This window comes from Mirounga leonina, unplaced genomic scaffold (assembly GCF_011800145.1).
Source record: "Mirounga leonina isolate KUSES-001 unplaced genomic scaffold, KU_Mleo_1.0 Mir_170, whole genome shotgun sequence".
Taxonomy (NCBI): domain Eukaryota; kingdom Metazoa; phylum Chordata; class Mammalia; order Carnivora; family Phocidae; genus Mirounga; species Mirounga leonina.
The window spans coordinates 21681359-21699153 of NW_023270433.1; the positions used below are offsets into that span (position 1 = coordinate 21681359).

General features: G+C 39.4%; 1 protein-coding gene across 2 annotated transcripts in view; it reads left to right on the top strand.

Moving 5' to 3' along the window:
• Window positions 1-17795, top strand: part of LPAR1 (lysophosphatidic acid receptor 1) — a 296026-nt gene that overhangs the window by 39043 nt on the left and 239188 nt on the right. The window lies entirely within an intron of this gene.

The window sequence follows — 17795 nt, forward strand, 5'->3', positions numbered from 1 at the left end:
ATAATAGAGAAAATTTAGAAACAATATAAATCTGGCACTTTAGGGTTTTGATTAAATAAATTAAGATGTAGCTATAATATGAGATAGTATGTTGTCATCAAAATGATAGTTATAGATGTTTAGATATTGATATAAAGAGTTGTTCTAAAATATATTAAGTGCAAAAGGCAAGGCATAAAAGCAGTCTGTAAAGATGGTACAATTTTTGTAAGCAAATATATAGTTATTTACATGGACAAACTTGCATGGGAAGTAGTCTGAAAGGAAATACACCAAGTTATGAATTCTAGGTGTTGTTGTCTCTAGGTGATAACCCAGAGATTTTTCCTCCCTTTTCTCCTTTTGAAATTTTTTAATTTTTCTGTAATGAAGATCTATTCACGCAATTTTAAAAAGGAAAAAGTTTTTTTTTTTCTTTAAACCCAACAATCTTTTTGATTTTTAAAATAAGAGTGCCTTGATTTTTCCAGAAAAAGAGTTAGATGAAGGGGCATTATGGTTAAATGGGAAATACATTGAACTGAGATCAAGGCCAAATATTGCCATTTACTATTTATAAGATCTTGCTCAGGAGCTTTATGATTTTTGTCCTCAGTTTCCTTATCTTAAAATGGTGATCATAGTATGAATTTCCTGTATGCTTTGCAGAGTTGCTTTGAGGATAAAATGGGATAATGTATGTTGCTGTTCTTTGTAATCTTTGAAAACCAGTACCAATACCAACAAAAAACATTCTTATTTTATTTTTCACAGAAAATATTCCCAGATCATTGCATGTCAGAGATGAATTTTTCCAAAAATTATTTACAGTAAAAAAATAACCCCTCAAACTACCAGGCCTTTGAATGTCATCCTTGAAAGTTTCCAGTGTTACTAATCTTTTCTTTCTTTCTTTTTTTTAAAGATTTTATTTATTTGCAAGAGACACAGCGAGAGAGGGAATACAAGCAGGGGGCGTGGGAGAGGGAGAGGGAGAAGCAGGCTTGTGGCTGAGCAGGGAGCCCGATGCGGGGCTCGATCCCAGGACCCTGGGATCATGACCCAAGCTGAAGGCAGATGCTTAACGACTGAGCCACCCAGGTGCCCCACTAATCTTTTCATCTAGGGGAATAGACAGAGTAGTAAAAGCAATTAGCAGATCAACCACTATAACATTTATAGCTTATCCATGTCTTTAGCTCATATAATTTGTTTTTCCATTTCTGCTTCAATTTTTTTTAGCTTATTATGTGATCATTTATTTCTTAGCTTTGAAAAAATGTGGAAAGTTCTCCTTTGCTCTTTATGGATATCTGATATGCCACATCCTAGGAAGTAGAAATAAGAAAAAGCCATTAATGAGTATGCAGCTATACCCAGGGGTCTCAGGGTTTCTGACAATAGTACAACCCATTTCTGGGATGGGAATGCCTCATTGTCTTTTGCTCTTACTGCTGCTCAGGACTGCAGAGCAACGGGGGTGGCAGGGACTTAGGAGAGGCAGCCGCCGTGGCTGAATGAGACAAGCTATGAGGAAGTAACTTGGCCATGGCAGGGAGACTTCTAGAGCCAACCAGAAATTTTTCTGGGAACCCCAAGAGCTGGGGAAGAGGAGGTGGAAGGAAGCAGAAATGAGGATCTAACAACTAGTCTTAAAAGGTCACAGACATAGAACACTGGTTTTATTTCTGCCTATTTATCTAGATCCAGAGGATGGTCTTGTCTTAGACTGGTGGGCTGTCGTGCCACACAATCATGCATACTTTCACTGTGAATGTTAAATCAATATTTAAGAAATAATGGTTGTTCACATAATTGAGTTTGGGGGCCAAGCTGGCGTCTTATATCCCAAATGTGGATATTCATTGTGTTGCACAAAGTTCACTGGAAAAAATTTCACAATGACAATGCAAAAGAAACCATTTGTAAGCCCACAGTGCAAAGGATCCATGGGTCACTGAGTTACTGTAATACAAGGTTCAGCTAACTGTTTTTTTTTTTTTTTTTAAGTGAAGGCTGAAAATGTGTCTCCAAAGCAATCTAAACAGTTTAGACATTATCATAAACCACTTTGTGAAACAGTATATTATAAAAATGAATTTTTTCCTTAAAGACAAAGGCTGCTACAAATTACATCTTTAAGGCTTCTTTTCTTTCTTTTTTTTTTAAAGATTTATTTATTTATTTTAGAGAGAGATACTCCGGTTTCTCTTCAAAACGCATAAATCTTTCACCTTTTACTTATTTTAGAGAGAGAGAGCATGGGGGAAGGAGCAGAGGGAGAGGGAGAGAGAAACTCAAGCAGACTCTGCACTGAGCGTGGAGCCCAACATGGGGCTCAATCGCACAACCCTGAGATCATAACCTGAGCTGAGACCAAGAGTCAGTTGCTTAACCAACTGGGCCACCCAGGTGCCCCTTCAAAAGGCTTCTTTTAAAGATCTTCATTTTTTCCTTGTAAAATTAATACTAAAGAAGGAAATGGATAATCAGGTAAAGCAATTTGGTTTATTTATTAAAAGCATGGTGGATGTACCTCCATCGTAGTCCAAGAGATTTTATGCTGTCTTTTAATTACTTAGGCCATTGGTGTCTATCCTAATCCTAGGACATTCTAATAATCTTGATGACTTCAGTGGTATATGGAGAGAGTCCATACTCAGCATACAAATTTGGAGATGAGTCAGGCTCAGTACAAGGACATGTTTGCCTTTTCTCACTTCTTTTTTTTTTTTTTTACTTCTATTTTGTTTGTGAATAATTCTTCATAGTATTCTCATGTCATGAGATAATTTTTGATGGAATTAAATGCAGACAGCTTCAATTAACATAGTAATTGTGCCCTACATAGTATCATGTATGAAGGGATTACATGGCAATGTGAGTAGCATACTCACCCAGAAAAGTGATCAATGGGGTTAGCAAAGAAGCACCACGACATTTTTCAGGCACATACTGAAGAACCGAAAGGAGCGTTTCTATTCTTTTTTCCATTGCCCCAAAGGATGATCATTGGGTTTGAAAGGACAGAATTACCTGTGAAAAAAAGGCCATTGACAGAGTCAGTTCGGGATAGAGACACAGGGAGCTGCAGCATCACATACCTCAACCCGCAACATATAGCGAATTTTGGAGGGAAGCACGTTCTTCCATAAACACCAAATAAATTGCAAAGATAAGCATGAAGAATCAGCAATACATTCCATGAAGTGAGAACTAAATATACCCGCAAAGAACAAGTGGAGCAATGGCCAAAGTGGGACATACCAAGGAAGGAAGGAACAGTTAAACTGGTTAAAGATTGTTTAAAGGAACACTGGCTTGGCATACCAAGTAAGAAAGGAATGGATAGTCAAACTGGTTAAAGATTATTATCAACTTATTGCTGAGGAAAATGTAGAGAATAAGAACCCCCTATGAATAATGTATTGGCCTCAAAAGAGGGCATAGATTAAAAATACATGCACCCTATGAGCTAGAAATTCTACTCTAGGTACTTATCCAAGAGAAATGAAAAGCCATGTACATAAAAACTTCAACATGAACATTCATGTAAACTTAATTTGTAATATCCCCAAATTGAGCTGGGAAGGAGCACAAGGAAAATTTCTGGATCAATGGAAATTTTCTATATCTTGATTGGGATAGTGGTTACACAGTTGCATACATTTATCAAATTCACTGAAGTATACACTGAATAGCTATACATTTTATTATAAAGTACACACGAGTAAAGTTGACTTAAAAAGAGAGATGCAAGAGGGGTGCCTGGGTGGCGCAGTCGGTTAAATGGCCAACTCTTGGTTTCGGCTCGGGTTTTGGTCTCTAGGTTGTGGGATTGAGCCCCAGGTAGGGCTCTGTGCTCAGTGCAGAGTCTGCTTGGGGTTCTCTCTCCCTCTCCCTCTGCCCCTCCCCTCTGCTCACGTGCTCACGTTCTCTCTCAAAAAAAAAAAAAAGACAGAGAAAGAGAGGGATGGAAGAGTTTTTTGGGGGGCATTCCTCTAAAATCTGGCACAAAAGCGGTAGAAAAATTCTCTTGCTTCCCTATTTAGCAAGTAGATCAGAAGAGGCTCTGTGTCCTTGGTCACATAATCTAAATTTCTTTATAGTTTGTATATGTAACTACGTATAAGTAGACATCATGCAGTGGGTAGAGTCTCAGACTAAAATTGAACTATCTTGCTTATTTGGAAACAAAGTTATTAAAAAATTGGAAGTATAGAACAAATAACTCTTTTTCTCTAAATATTTAAGAGAAATTTGTCAACCTGATGCTCCATTACCCCCAAATACTTTAGTGGGTGGGATGGGCAGAATAATAGCCCTCAAGATACCAGGTTCTACTCTCTGGAACCTGTAAATATTACATAAGGAAAAAGGATCTTTACATGTATGATTAAGTTAAGGATTTCGAGATGAAGAGATTATCCTGCATTATCCAGGTGGGCGCCAAATGCCTTTACAACTCTCTTTATAAGAGAGAAGCAAAGGGAGACTGGACACACACATAGACAGAAGTAGAGGGAACAGTGTGACCACGGAGGTAGAGAGTGTGGTGAAGAGGAGGAGGAAGATGAAGAAGAGCTGTGTTTTACTTTTGATTACTTAAATAGATTTCTTTTTTTTTTAAAAAAGATTTTATTTATTTATTTGGCAGAGAGAGTGAGAGAGGGAACACAAACAGGAGGAGAGGGAGAAGCAGGCTCCCCATTGAGCAGGGAGCCCAATGTGGGGCTCGATCCCAGGACCCTGGGATCATGACCTCAGCCAAAGGCAGATGCCTAATGACTGAGCCACCCAGGAGCCCCATGATTACTTAAATAGATTTCTATTTTTAGTTCTATCATGTCTGGCAGATAGAAAATCTATCTTTAGCTTTTGTGAGGTCTACTCCAATTCTCCTGGGGTTGTGTTGAAGTTCAAGAGGGCTTACACTGAACTGAGGTATTAGTGGGAGGCCTCCCTGCTCCTTGGTCATTGGACCACTCAGGACCGTACTGAAAGCCCCGTGTCTTCTGCATAGCCTCTCCCAACTCGGAGACCCCCCACTTAATTGCTATATTGAGGGAAACACATGGCTCTCTCTTCTGCTTTGGGGCCCCACTTTGGAGCTAAGTCCCACGCAGATCTCCTCAACTTCTTTTGCTCTTCACTCTTTCCAGGGGAACATGATTCTGAGATCAGGTGGGAAGCGAGTGAAAGCCCCACACTCTTCTTCCTGCTATTCCCAAACACTGATTTACGAACCTAATCTGTTAAGCTCTCTCTTTAAGTGCTTGAACTTTTGGAGGACAAAAGCCAGAGTGAACCACTCAGTTTATCTGCATGCCAAAAAGAACATTATTTTTAGGGTGGAATGTGACAAACTAAAATAGATTCTTCCCTCTTTCCTTTTTCCTACTTTAATAAATAATAATTCTAATTAATTAGCAGAGTGCTTAGCAGGTGATATGTGTTCAATAATTATATACTGAATACAATAAAGACCCCGCCAGAGGTAAACACTTGCCAACTACATGGTTGAGCCAAATTGGATGTCCACCAGGCAAGTGTTTGGGTGACTGCGGCCTCAGTTGACATCTGAATGCAATGGCATGAGAGACCCCAAAGAGAGACTTAGCCAAGCCTTTCCCAAATTCCTGACCCTCAAAATTGTGAGCAAAATCAAATGATTGTAGTTTATACCACTAAACCTTGGGATACTTTTTAACAGCAAGAGTGACTGTAGCAATCATGTGGCTTCGTACATTTTTAAGGAAAAATAAAAGCAAAGGTTTCAAGTGTCATTATTCTGCTATGCAAATCCCAGAGCAGACAAGTCCTTTGCCAGAATCCACTCTTGCATTTCCCACATTGCTCCGTCTTCCATCCTCTCCCATGGTCTCCCCCTATAGCCCTGCACCATCCCCAACTCTTAGCAAGCCAGTGTGATTCAGGGTTTCCTAGAACTGTTCGTTATTCCAGTAGTCTCCAGCTCTACAAAATCTACTAGGGAGGAATTATTGTCCAAATCTAGCAGGAGAAAAGAATATATGTTTCGTTCAAAGCCACTGATTGGATTTTGAATTATTTTGATTCTCTCTGACATTCCAAGAACAAGATGCTTGTTTTTCCAAGATTCTTTCCTGCTGAATAACAGACTACAAATCACAGCGGAACAGACTTTTGTTGTGACCTGGCCATGTGGGCTCAACATTCCTTCTCCCTTTTTGATTTTGCTTAGAGTTACCTTCCTTAGGTTACCATGGAAGCAGGAGGAACATGTAAGAATTGACACTTTTCCTGAGAAAGTATAGACTTTTCACATCTTGCCATCATTACAGTGACTTACACTGTGCTGGCCCAAATTTGAAGAAAACCTCATGCATGATTTAGGGAAAGTTTTACAGACCAATAATAGGGAACTATCACGATTCAACAACTGTTCGAGAAGAAGCAGTCCATCCTTTCTTTCTTTTCATTCTTTCTTTCTTGATACAAGATAGAATTTGTCATCTCTGGTATTTTTCTTGTTTGCCCTAGAAACAAATCATTTCATTTTTTTCTGGTTCATTTATTCATTCAGCAAAAATGTATTGAGCACCTACCATGTGCTTCCCACTCTGCTAGCTGTGGGAATACATGAGTAGATAATATGAAATCCCTGGCCTGATGGAGATTGCATAAATTAGTTGGTATAAAGTACTACACGGAAGAATAAAATACAGTGAGAGGCATAGGTTTAGGGGTGGAACAGAAGCTCTTTCTGTTTTATTTAGGTGTAGCACAGTCTTTTTGATCAAGTAACATTTGAGCAAAGATCTGAAGGGAATTTTGTAGACCCTTCCAAAGATTTCTATGTGTGAATCTTTGAAACCCATACATATGTTACCTTACATGTAAAAGGGATTTGCAGATGTGTTTAATGTGTTTAATTCCCATTGAGATGGGAAGGTTAGACCCAATGTAAGGGATTGTTACAAGCGGGGGCCCGAGAGTCTTTATATGAGGGTGGTAGGAGGGTCAGTCAGAGAAGGAGATGCAACATGGGGAAGTAGAGTCAGGGAGATTTGAGGATGCTGTGCTGCTGGCTTGAGGATGGAGGAAGGGGCCATGAACCAAGGAAGGCAGGCAGCTTCTAGAAGTTGAGAAAGGCTTGCAAACAGATTCTCCCCTAGAGCCTCCAGAAGGAATGCAGCCCTGCTGGCACCTGGATTTTAAGATTTCTGACCTTCAGAAATGTCAGATAATAAATTATGTCATTTTTAAGCCACTGAGCTTGTGGTAATTTGTTACAGCAGCGATAGGAAAGAAGCAAAGGCAGAAGCAAGATTAACAGGTAATCGGGGAAAGAGGAAACCCAGAAGAAAGCATAGCGAGGACTAAGGCATTGAGGTAGAAGCATGCAGGATGGGTTGAATGACAGGAAGGAGTTCGAGTGGCCATGAGTCAAGGGAGTTGGCAGGGAGGGTATAAGAGTGGAGGAGATGAGGCCATGGAACTTCTGGGTTGTAAGAACTTGGAACTTCCCTCTGAGTGAGCTGAGAGTCCCCTAAAATACAAAATCTCCATTACAACTCAAACTATATTGCTCAGTTTGTTATTTGCTCTTTGTTTTCCCTAATTGTCAAGGTTCTTAATTTTTATGTTATCGAATCTGTTAAATTTTTCCTTTAAAGATACCTCTATTGCTATATGCTTTGACATTCTTTCCACACCTCAAGATCAATTAAATAACCAGTTGTAACATCTTCTGGTTTTTAAGGGTTTCACGGCTACATTAAGTTCTTAAATCTGGCTTATTAATTTTTATACGTAGTATTAGGTGGGGCTTTCATCTTTATGATTCTTGACTTTTTTTTCTTCCCAACAGAAGCCAGTGTTCTCACACAATATCTGTTAGATAATTCATTATGTTTCCACTTTGTCACATATTAAATTCTTAGACATACTAAAATCTGTGTTCTTGCTACATATTCTGCTTTGTCTGTTCTAAGACCAGGCCCTTTAGGTCTCTAGCAAGGTGCCTAGAAATACAGATTAGTAAATATTTGTTCAACAACTTGCCAGAGGTCTAGAGGAAAGAGGGAATGTGACTTGTTTGGGAAACTAAAATCAATTGTTCTTGTGGTTGAAACGGAAGAGAAAGGAGGAGAGTAGACAGTGGGAGGGGCAGTGTCTGGAAATGAGGCTGGAGGCACAGACAGGATTTGTAAGTCAAGCTGAGTAATTTATACTTCATTACAAGGGCAATAGAAAAGTATTTATTATAAGGCTTGTAGCAGAGAAGTGACAGGATCAGATACAGTATATGCCAAGGCTGTTCTAAGTGAACTTGGTGGAAAGCTAGAGCTCAAAGCCAGAGGTAACATTGGAATTTTAATTCCCTAGTAATATGCAAAATCTTGGGGAAAGGTGTTGGACTTTTGACCAAATGGACATTTGGGTCACAAGGAATAGGTTAGAGAAATGGTGGCACATCCATAATTAATTATTTTCTATATTGGAGTTCACTGGAATGAACTCTAACTTCTAATCCCAACATTGTGAATGATGCTGTAGGAGGATTTTAATGAGATGGGCAACAATTTGGGACATATTGCTACCTGAAACTGAAACTGGAAGGTCATCCTGGGTGGTAGACTCATGGGTGATTGTCATCTTTCCTATTGCTTATTTGAATATTCTTTTTATAATACATTTGTTAGATACATTTCATAATTAGGAAAAATTTATTCTAAGAAAAAAGGCAGTGTTTCTATTTTCTGGGTTTTTGTACATCTGGAATGATGATTTTTCTTTCTTTCACACAGGAATAACTACTCATGTGGAAATAATATTCTTGTGTTAGGACTTTACCTCCAGAAAATCCTATAGACTTTTCTATTTTGTTTTGGCACTTTTTTTTTTTTTTGGAGAGAATTTTCAGGCCAGCATAATGTCAGGGTTTTTCTTTTTTTTTTTTGGTTGTTGTTGCTGTTGTCTTTTAAATTTCCTTTGTGCCCCAGAAAGCTTGAAGGAGATATATATATGTGTATATATATACTTTTTTTTTTTAGAGAGAGTGAGAGAGAGAGAGCGGGAGGGGCAAAGGGTGAGGGAGAGAGAGAATCTTAAGCAGGCTCCACGCCTAGCATGGAGCCCAGCGTGGAGCTCGATCTTACAGGATATTTTCTTTATCCTTGTAAATCAGAAATTTTGGCATAGGTCTCTTTTTGGTAATTTCACATAATTTCACATGTTAATTACTTTTGATATGAAATATTCTAATCTTTGTGTTTTTAAGCTCAGAAAAGTTATATGACTTAAAATTGTTCTGGTCTCGTAGGTGTGACCATCATTAATTCCTTGGTTAGACTGTCATATAAGTCCTTGATATTTATAACTTCCCACATGCTATTCAGCTCATTGTCCTTTACAGCTATGTTTTTGGAAGACTCTGCAAGTTAATTTCCACATTTGCTCTCTTTGCCACATCATTTCTTCTCTTCGCAGATCTTAATTCTGCTATTTCAGTACCAGTTTCCTTTTTGTTCTTCTGTCTCTCCAACCCCCTGCTGATCTCTAATTATTATCCTGACTTCTCAATTTGTTGCACTATTTCACCTCTTCCTGTTCTTCTTTCATATTTGCTCTGTTGCCTTGCATCCTATTGAAGATGTCAAGTTTTATAAAGTTATCCTTTACTTCCCACCAAATATCATTTTCAAAGATAGGAAAGTCTCTTTCAGATCATCAGATTGATAATACGTTTCCCTTGTCATACATTATTTTTTCCACAGGGCCTGTTTACCTTTTTTTTCTTTTTCTGTTTTGGAAGAAATTTGAAGTTATATATATATTTTTAATTTAAAATAAAAATTTTAAATTTAAAATTTTAATTAAACATCTAAATTAAAATATTTTTATTTTTAAAAATGTTAAATGAAAAAATTGATATTAAACATTTTCTTCTTTTTTAAAAAAATTTTATTTATTTATTAGAGAGAGAGAGCATGAGTGGGGGCAAGGGGGAAAGGCAGAGGAAGAGGGAGAAGCAGGCTCCCCGCTGAACAGGGAGCCCCATGTGGAGCTCCATGTAGGGCTTGATCCCAGGACCTTGAGATCATGACCTGAGCCAAAGGCAGATGCTTAACCGACTGAGCCACCCAGGTGCCCCTTCTTATTCTATTTAATCAATGGAAAGCCCTACTCAAAACTGGTGTTTATCTCATTAGTCAAGATGAGTGGATTCTCCTTGACTCTTGGCACGGTTTTTATTGGGTGTTTCTTAGCCAAAATGGCACCATGTTCCATACATTTATAGAGTGCATTATGCTGGAACAAGGCGTGCTTTTCTCTCATTTCCACTCTATGAACCAAAGAGCATGTGAAACATCAGAGCTGGCATTGCACATTCTTATCAAGGCTCTCCCCATTTTTGCCTTTGTGACACAGCTCTCCTTGTGTGGAGCCAGAGAAAGAGAGCAGAAGAAGGATGAAGTGTCTCTACTGTCATTTTTCGACTAAGCTGAGTCCTTTCTTCCACTTGATGAGGCTTGAGAAGCTCTGGATTATTTTTTCTCAATCCAACTCCATTGACATTTTAGTCAGTTGGAATTCCTTTCCTGGCACACATTTCACTATAGTGTCTATTAATCTTACTGCTGCTTTCATAGTTTTCTGAATCTTCACCACAGTGTTAGAATGTTTTCAGGAAAGATTGCTACAGAAGTTGCTAAGTAGATGCCATTTTGTACCAAAGTCTTATATTTCCTTTTATCTGGTGGGAATATCTAAGTCTTGTGTTCAACTGAAATATTTTTCCTCGGGGCACATGGGTGGCTCAGGTCTTGATCTCAGGATCTCAGGGTCATGAGTTCAAGCCTGCTTTGGGCTCCATGCCAGGTGTGGAGCCTACTTAAAAAAAATTTTTTTTTCTCAACATAGTTTTCTTACATAATTACTTATTCTACCACTTCCTTACAATGTCTCTTTTAGTCTTTTCTTTCATTTCTTTTTAAGTCTCTTAAAATCCTTTTTGGAATTTGAAGGAACAGCAATAATAAATGAATACAGGAAATGAGATTTTACTTTAACCAGAGTAGCCAAATCGCTAAGACTAAAATAATCTATAACTTCAAAAACAGAATTTCCAAGCCAGGTTGCAAACACTGAACGCTTCCAGTATATTATTAGGCTAATTGTCCACTCAGGATCCTGGGTAAACACTATCGTATTTATCCCTCGGCCAAGAATGAATGAGCTGTGACCCATAGAAGAGTTAATAATTTGATGTTTACAGTGCACCCTTGTTTTAAAGCAGCTCATGGCCATTTGCAGACTCTTCACTCATTCTGAAATAGTATCCCTGTGGAAGGAAGTACTTTTATCCCTGTAGACGAAGGGTTGTCAGGGGCTTACAGATGGACATACGGGCATTCTTAACTATCTGTTTTTCAGCCCTGACCTGTCTATCTCCAAATTCTCTGTTTTATCTCCATGTCATTCTGCCTCAGTATTACCAAACAGTCCTGTTCTAATGACAAAGATGCTCTCTCTTCTGCAATCTGCAGAATACTGCAGTATACTGTGATAATTATCCTCAACTGCAAACATTCTGGGTGCTGCCATATTTGCTGTGAAATCTTACTGTGTATAAATTCTCAAAAGTATAATCGTTGTTCAGAGAGCATTTCAAGACTAAGGGAAATTTCCAGACAGTTCTCTGTGTAAAATAATCTTTTCCCAGAATTACTCAAGAATGTGAAAGGATATAGATTATTTCTTAAAATGTATGTGCTCCACACACCATTAGGCACTCTCTATCCTAAAAAGAAAATAAGGCTAGTGAATAATTTCTTCTACTTTTATAAATATTTAATCTGGCATCCCTAAATAACAGATTAGTCTGGTGAAAGTCGATGTGACTGTTACAAATCTCAATGAAGGGTGCCTGGGTGGCTCAGTTGGTGGGGCGACTGCCTTTGGCTCAGGTCATGATCCTTGAGTCCCAGGATTGAGTCCCGCATCAGGCTCCTTGCTCAGCAGGGAGTCTGCTTCTCCCTCTGACCCTCCCCCCTCTCATGTGCTCTCTCTCTCATTCTCTCTCTCAAATAAATAAAAATCTTAAAAAAAAAAAACAAATCTCAGTGAAAAATTTTTGAGAAATTGACGTTTCAGGGTCATGTATATAACAAAAGGAGTGCATCCTTTCTGTCAAACATATTTTGGGTTCTATCATGATTAATAACTGTGTGCTCATTGTTTAGCTTGGGTCTTCTTCGTGTTCCTGGTCTCTTTTATAAAGAAGATTGTTAGCGCTCAGCCAGAAAGCTTTGTCACAGAAAAAAGTTGTAGACCACTGGAATTTCACTCTGGCAAGACAAAATAGAATTTATACTATACATTTACTCCTCCCAAAGAGCTGAGTTATTGAGGAACAGGAAATATGCCATAGAAATAAAGGATCATCTATTTTACTTTGAAATAATGCTCAGGGAAAGAGAGAGAGAGAGAGAGAGAGAGAAAGAAAGAGAGCAAGATTGTCGACAAAATACTACTTAGAGAAGGATAATTGTAGAGTGTTGTTGATTTAAAACCGTGACGTCCGATTGCCTAATTAAACTGATTATCAAGTCACTTAAATTATTTGTCTCCTTTATTTTGATGACAAATATAGCATTTCCCCATCTTGTACCCTAGATTTCTCATCAATTTTTACTGCCAGTGAATATTGCTGCACACTCGTGCATTCTCTCTTTTGTTAGTGTATTATTATACACATTAGACAGGATGTGGTAGAAGATTGTTCTGGTCCATGTCCTCACTGTGCCCTGAGAGTGACAAGACATGCTAGAGAGCCAGTAGTTCAGAGAGCATTCAGATTAAACACAAGGTCATAAAAAAATGCCAGCAAGAGAGTTTGAAGCAGTCATTCCCACTACCCTGAAGATATCATACGTAGCCCCAGTACAGTAGATTTTTCAAATTCCACATATCTGGATTGGGTAGTGAAGAGTCTGGAATCAGGCTGTCCAGGTTTAAATCCCAGATCTACCACTTCTTAGCTGTGGGACCTTGGGCGGGTTGCTTAGCCTGTCTTGCTGGCGACAGCAACAGTCTGCCAGACTGGTCCTTGGACGTGACCTTGGCTGGGGTTAGGTTTCTCAGCCTGTCCTCATTCTGTTAGGAAAAAAACTTCCCAGCAATTTTAATAAACCTTTTATCACTTAATTCAGACCCTGGGAGGTCTGTCTCTCTGCCTCCATCACATTAACGTCTCATGCTGGCAAATTGTTACGTGCTCCCTGTGTCTCTAAGGAGTCATGGTGGGAGTTGCCAGTCCCACAACCTTGGGAATCCAGGTGCTTTTTCCACACAAATCCACCCCATCTTTCACTACTTTGTCATTCACTCATCCCAGCAAAATCTCATTCTCTGCTTAGCATTTCTGTGACAGAGAATGGAAAAAGGACATAAGGAAATCCTGGAATCATAATGATGCTTTGGGATGAATGGATTAACACAACAGTGCAGAGACCTTAGGAATACTGTATAATGAATGTTTCTTATGTAATATACAGTCTCCACTGAAAAAACATTATATAATCAATGGACATTTGTGTACCATCTCCCCCTAGGGAAATTTCTAGTATCTGCCTCATGAATCCCACTGGACCATTCGTGTGTGTGTGCGTGTGTGTGTGTGTGTGTGTATGTATTTATGATATTGAAGCATTGCTTCCAATAGTAGCATAGCCAAAACAGTGAAACAGAATCAGAATCAGAATTCTTGATGCCCCTGTTAGTACCCATTGCCAATGCAATAATATCCAAGCAGTCTGGGAGCCCTTAAGAACCCTTCACCTTCATATCTTCTTGATCGGCTATAAAGGAACTGTAAATAAGGCAACTATTTGTGTCAGTTTCCCTAGGAATGTCCTGGTTTACCATTGTCCCAGTGCAATTATCAATAGTGTTCCAGATTTAATGATAAATTATGTAATCACCCTGTTTATAAAATATTCCCTCCCTCTGGGTGTCATTATCCCAGTAAATCTCTATAGAGTTTTAAATCCCTAAATAGTTTAACCCATGTTCCCTAATGTTTGGAGCAGATGTTTTCTGATTTTTTTTGTTGTTTTCTACTCATACCTTTTTATTTTTTTTTTTCTACTCATACCTTTTGAAATAATACTTCAAGTTTCCATTGCCTCTCAAGCATGCCCTCATCTTGCTGACTTTGGTTGCCTTTTCCTCTGAACTTATTTGCAGGCAGGCAGGCAGGCAATATGTTCCTTTAGTGTCTATTCCATGATTAGAATCCTTGATGGCCCATACCCAAAATCACAAGCTTGGCACATTCTGGAAATTTGTAATGGCTAGGGGAAAACTCATGATGTAATGTTAAGCAGAAGAAGGATATACAATTATTTCCATGTGTGGTACTAATGATGATTTTTTACTAGCTATGACTGGAAACAGTAATTTGAACTGGTAACTTTTCTTATCACTTCATGGGAAGATTATATATCAAATATTGTCTTTTGTTCATGGAAATTGTTTTTATTCCACCATTTACACAAAGTCATATCATATTTTTTTTTTATGATTTTATTTATTTGCGAGAGAGAGAATGAGAGACAGAGAGCATGAGAGGGAGGAGGGTCAGAGGGAGAAGCAGACTCCCCGCCAAGCAGGGAGCCCGATGCGAGACTCGATCCCGGGACTCCAGGATCATGACCTGAGCCAAAGGCAGTCGCTTAACCAGCTGAGCCACCCAGGCGCCCCATATCATATTTTTTAACCAGAAAAAAGATGTAAAAATAACACAAAAGTGTTAGTGGTCTCTTTGCCTTAAGAAGTTCAATATCCAGGAAGTTCTAGAGGTGCCCCATCAATCCTTTAGTAGATGGATTTTATTTTTATTTATTAAAAAAATTTTTTTAGTATAGTTTACATACAATGTTACATTAGTTTCAGGTGTACAATAGTTATTCGATTTCTCTTAGGCTATGCTCACCACAAGTGTAGTTACCATCTGTCACCATACAAAGCTACTACAATATTATTGGTTATATTTCCTCTGCTGTGCCTTTTATTTTCCTGACTTATTCATCCCATAAGTGGAAGCCTGTATCTCCCACTCCCTTTCACCTGTTTCGCCTGTTCCCCCATGCCGCCTCCCCTCAGGCAACCAAGTAGATGGATTTTAGATTAGTGACAAACCCCTCTACCTTTCCTTATTGACCTAAGAAGCAAGACTCTGAAAGACAGATTTTTCAGGACTTCTCTATAGCATCTTGTGTGTTTCCTCCTAAGGAAGCAGAGTCAAGGTCCCCTTTGTTTTTCAGAAAACGTCTCATTAGAGACTTTCAGGAACTCCTTAATTTGTCAAGCTTTGTATTAATCAGTTCACAGTGAACCCAAGAAAATGTGACTCGAGACTTCTGCATCACTGGAATGGATGGCTGGTTCTAGGCCCAGCTATTTCCTCTCCATATTCCAAACGCGGCTTATGTTCTCTAATCCCGAGTAAAACAACCAGTTTTACTGTGGATGATCTCTGAGGAACTTGACCTTGTGAGAATTCTCATCTTTCCAGAGATGGTCAGGATGATACTGTGAAAAGAATATGACTTTCCAAGTCAGGTTGGCCTTCGTTTGAATTTTTAATCCACTGCTTACTAGCTTTCTGTCTTTGGACAACTTTTTTTTTTTAAACCCTTGTGACTTCCTTAGAATAATTACAACTTGTCACTGATCATCAGGAACATTTTATTTTATTTTATTTTATTTTATTTTTTTAAGATTTTATTTATTTATCAGAGAGCGAGAGACAGAGGAAGGCAGAGGGAGAAGCAGGCCTCTTGCTCAGCAAGGAGCCCGATGTGGGACTCGATCCCAGGACCCTGGGATCATGACCTGAGCCGAAGGCAGACGCTTAACCGACTGAGCCACCCAGGCGTCCCATCATCAGGAACATTTTAAAAGTTTCTTCTGTGGTGCCTGATTTGTAACAGGTACTAAGTACTTGGTAGGCAAATTGTCAGCTCTAGCAGCTGGGATACAAAGATTGGCAAGTGTCCTCCTTTTCCATTAATTTTCCATGAATGCAGGGCCATACCCAGTCCAGAGGGTGTCAGTCTTACTTTCAAGCACCAGGTGGAGAAGGGGGACTAGCAAGTTGAGTCGGTTTATGGGTGCCATTGCTTTGGCTTCTGCCATGTGTTGTTGCTGTTACAAGGCTAGTCCTGCTCAGCCAGTGGGTGCCTGTCTGCAGTTGAGGCAATGCTCGTAAAGGTTTGGATTCCTGCCAGTGCTGCCGTGGTTCCTGGCTGGGCTCCTGCGATCTGGGCTTGGTCACTGTTCTCCAAACAGCTCAGCACCATGCTTGAGTGGCCAAGTACGTAGGGTTTGTTGTCCTAGCCACCCGCTGCTTTTCTCCCTAAAACCTAGGCTTGGCTTCAGGCTGCACCACCTACTCAAGAAAAAAAACAGCCTTTTCTTGTTTCCTCTCAATGTTTTCTCCTTTCGTGTACTTGTCACTTTCTTCCAGCATCTCTTGCTCATTGGCACCCTGTTTCATCCCACATTTCCCTGGCCTTGGATTTTTAGAGGGACAGGGGCTGCATTCTGCATCCTTTCCTCTTTGTAGATTCTGGGCTTCTTATGCAAGTTGATACACTTCCTACCTAGAGCTTTCGGGGAAGATGGGCAGCCTTCCCCCAGGTGAAAAGTGACTGCTAGCTTTATATTTGCATAATCAAGAGCAGCCACAGAAGTGAATTTTCACTGAACACAGACCAGCTCCTAGGGAGCTCCTTTCTGGGTGTCTTCTTTAATCAAGATGTCACCCCAGGGGGGCACCTGGGTTGCTCCATCAGTTGAGCATCCAACTCTTGGTTTTAGCTTGGGTCATGATCTCAGGGTGGTGAGATCAAGCCGCATGTGGAGCTCCACACTCAGCAGGGAGTCTGTTTAGGGTTCTCTCTCTCCCTCATACTCTGCATCTCTCCCTCTCATGCTCTCTCTCTCTCAAATAAATAAATAAATAAATCTTTTAAAAAAGATGTCACCCCAGAATAAAAGCAAAGCCAAGCAAAACAAAGCAGATAAAGCCCTTGTGCCTCATCAGTCACCCCTATTAGAGTTATTATATTTTGTAAATTCTAACACAACATATGCAATGGATGCAGCATTATTTTATGTTCCACTAAGGAAAATACAAAAGCAAGCAGGTATGCAAACAACAACAACAAAAACCTTTGCCAATCAAACCACAAAGCATCATAGATTGTAAGACCCATCCTGATTGTAGGATCCATCCTGATTATAGAGGTGGTAGAATATGAAAACCAAACAAAACAAGAACAAAAAACTAAACACAGTAAACCAAACCTGAGTCTTTAGAGTCGATGAAAGACAATAGATGACTTTTCCATCAGTGGGAAAGAAGGAACCTCCTCCCTCGGTTAGTGGTCAGGCGACTACCCAGGCCAGACAGCATCCTGCAGATTCAGAGTGAGGTTAACAGACTTGGGGGAAGGAGGCCAGGAAGAGGCAATAATAAGGTGGCTTTACTTGGTCTGCATTAAATGCAAGCATGTTAAATTCATGAGTGAGAAATCCCCTGTTTTAAGTCTTTGTTTCAAACTTGGAATATATGGATTTCTCTCTTCTTTCCATGTGGACTTTGTTGAAAACCTCAGGTCAAGCCAACTTGAAAAAAAAAAAATACAGTGGAGTTACCTTCTATAGTATGACATCATGTCTCCTCTGTTTCTTATTATAAAGTTGAGTTTCAGATGTTAAAATCATATCCTCCTCGCCCTTCTTGGCTTTCTTTTTCCCCT